This window comes from Medicago truncatula, chromosome 1 (genome assembly GCF_003473485.1).
Source record: "Medicago truncatula cultivar Jemalong A17 chromosome 1, MtrunA17r5.0-ANR, whole genome shotgun sequence".
NCBI lineage: Eukaryota > Viridiplantae > Streptophyta > Magnoliopsida > Fabales > Fabaceae > Medicago > Medicago truncatula.
This window is the reverse complement of record NC_053042.1, coordinates 23,765,627-23,768,787: the sequence shown is the minus strand read 5'-3', so window position 1 is coordinate 23,768,787 and position 3,161 is coordinate 23,765,627. Positions and strand designations below refer to the sequence as shown.

At 38.8% G+C, this 3,161-nt stretch overlaps 1 non-coding gene across 1 annotated transcript; it reads right to left on the bottom strand.

The window, feature by feature from the left end:
* Nucleotides 1-2,274: 2,274 nt before the first annotated feature.
* LOC120577968 (small nucleolar RNA R71) lies at nucleotides 2,275-2,381 on the bottom strand. The gene has a single exon (XR_005643944.1). It is a non-coding gene; the product is annotated as a small nucleolar RNA R71 (small nucleolar RNA).
* Nucleotides 2,382-3,161: the final 780 nt, after the last annotated feature.

Genomic DNA, 3,161 nt, shown 5'->3' with positions numbered 1-3,161 from the left:
ACACGTGGAGGAAAGGATACCCTCTCACTAACTTCCTAAATGTGGTGATGACTTCTCAAATAAATTGTGCTTGAATTAAACCCTCTAAAAAGAGGAACTTCCTAAGTGAAGTAAACAAGTTGTAGCACTACTTAGGGTGATCATAGAAACTTGGAGGAAAGGATACCCCCTCACGGACTTCCAATGTGAAATGATAGCCCCTAGGCATCTACAAGCCCCCAAATGTATAAATTCATCAAGTCTATCTTAACTCTCCCACTTCTCTTATATGAAATGAAGAAAAGATTTTTCTCGGTCATTTTAGTGTTAAGGTTAGAACCTGTTCCTCATAATATCTATCTTATACAGGAGCAAGAAAAGGGTTGGACTACACACACACACTCACTTGAAATTTGTTGTCGGGTTGAATAAGTTTACAAGGAATGCTTGAAGTTGTGATTAGTGTACATTGAAATGAAACCTCGAGGGAGACATAAGCTTTTATTTAAAGTGTCATATATTAATCCTTTTGTTGCTGCCATGTCTATGCCTTTTGCTTGAAGACAAGCAAAGATTCAAGTGTGGGGGAGTTTGATGAGTCATTTATTGACTATTTTAATATGCTTTTTAGTTTAGTTTTATTTAGATTTTATTTTATTTTATGTTAGTATTATTTCCTTTTTAGGATAGTTTACTTTAAATTGCATTTTATCTTATTTCAGGAATGAATATTGGATGGATTAAGTCTTGGAGCAAAAGAAAGGGACTTGGAGCCGATTGGATGCAAAAATATGAAGATTGAGAAACAAAAATATGTCTCCCCCATGCCTGAAGCTTGGCACGGCCCGTGCTAACCTTGGCACGGCCGTGCCACCCTCCAGTGTCACTTTTGCTGCTTTTGCTTAGATTTTAAGCTACTCTATTTTTAGGCCGAATGTAATAGCTTAGATTTTAAGTCGAACAAATGCTATAAATAGAGTAGCCATCCATCACAAATATTCATCTTTACTTGGAATTCAATAAGTGACAATTGCTTTTCTAATTAAAGTTCTTTTCTTTTCCTTTATTTTCTTGTCATTTACTTTTATGCTTTCTCTCTTCTCCCCCATGTCTACGATGAACATGAGTGAGTAGACTTCTCCTTGTCTTGCGATTGTTGGATAAGTCTAAATGACATAATCCTAATCAAACCAAGCTCTAAGCCTTAATCTTATGTAACCCTAATTTCTTATCTGAATTCGCCGCTTTAACATGGATCAACCATTATCAAACTGTGGAAACGAAAGTGGAGGGTTTGATAATTGTTTATCCATTATTCCAAATATCAATTCATAAAACGAAAGTGGAGCTTTGATATTCGAACAAGTGAATTCAGACAAGGATTGCAAAGTCAGCGAAATAGGCTTTGCAATCTTTGAGACATATAGTTTCGATCTTCAAGGAAACTAATAACAATCAAGTCAGCGAAATAGGCTTGGTTGTTAGAGGAACCAAAATCTAATAGTAATCAAGTCAGCGAAATAGGCTTGGTTGCTAGAGGAACATAAGAGAAACTGTCTTGAGAAATTAGGTCTAACGTAACATTATAAGCTTATAGTTTTGGTTTGAGGAGGACTTGTCATTTAGAGGAAACCAACGATCCCAAGGCCCTTTTTATTATTATCTTTCAAACGCTTGAAAACCCCCAACTTGTGGTTTTATCTCATCAAGTTTTTGGCGCCGCTGCCGGGGAGTAAACTAATTTGATTAACTCTTTCTCTGTGATTAGAACTCTCTTCTCTTCCTCTTTTCTTCTACTTCTTTCTTTGTATTACCACTAACTTCTTGGGTTCTCGGTTTCTTATGCGAAGAAGTAAAAGTCTTGGAGAATTTATTCCTGAGATCGAAAGGTTTTTGCATAAGAAAAAGAGAGAGGCACAAAATAATACTGCTATGGCTGAACGCACTCTCAAAGAGTATGCTACTCCTTCAACGGAAGAGCCACAACCTATTATCGTGTACCCAACGGTTGCGGGTAATAACTTCGAATTCAAGCCTGCACTACTCAATTTGGTGCAGCAACATCAGTTTTCTGGATCACCCACTGAGGATCCAAATCTCCATATTTCTTCCTTCCTAAGACTCAGTGGCACCATAAAAGAGAACCAAGAAGTCGTAAGACTTCATCTCTTTCCCTTTTCCTTAAGGGATAGAGCTAGCGCTTGGTTCAATTCCCTAGAAGTCGGTTCCATTACTTCATGGGACGATATGAGGCGAGCATTCCTTGCCCGATTTTTCCCCCCATCTAACACTGCTAAGCTTAGAGATCAAATCACGCGTTTCAATCAAAAAGATGGGGAGTCTCTCTATGAGGCGTGGGAGCGTTTCAAGGAAATACTTAGACTTTGTCCCCACCACGGCCTAGAGAAGTGGCTTATAGTCCACACGTTTTATAATGGCTTGTCGTATACCACTAAGATGTCTGTTGATGCAGCTGCAGGTGGAGCTCTAATGAACAAAAACTATACAGAGGCTTATGCTTTGATTGAGGACATGGCTCAGAATCACTACCAATGGACCAACGAGAGAGCCGTCACCACTCCTACTCCCTCTAAGAAAGAGGCAGGTATATACGAAGTCTCTGAATATAATCACCTTGCTGCTAAGATTGAAGCATTAACCCAAAAATTTGAAAAATTTAACGTTAATGCTGTCACACCTTCTTCTGCATCCCCTCCTTGTGAAGTCTGTGGTATATCCGGTCATATAGGTGTTGATTGTCAGTTAGGTAGTGCTGTCAATATTGAGCAACTGAATTACGCTCAATACAACCAAGGAATGAGGCCAAATCAAAATTTTTACAAAAATCCTCAAGGTTCCTATGGACAAGCAGCACCACCTGGCTATACAAACAACCAGAGAGTGGCTCAGAAATCAAGTTTGGAGATTTTATTGAAAAATTGCATTGCTAATCAAAATAAAAATCTTCAAGAATTGAAAAACCAAATAGGATTTCTGAATGACTCTCTCTCCAAACTCACTACCAAAGTTGATTCTATCGCCACACACACCAAAAAGCTTGAGACCCAAATCTCCCAAGTAGCCCAACAAGTGGCCACCTCTTCTCAAACACCAGGAGTCTTTCCTGGTCAACCTGAAACAAACCCCAAAGCCCATGTCAATGCTATTTCTCTCGGGGCAGT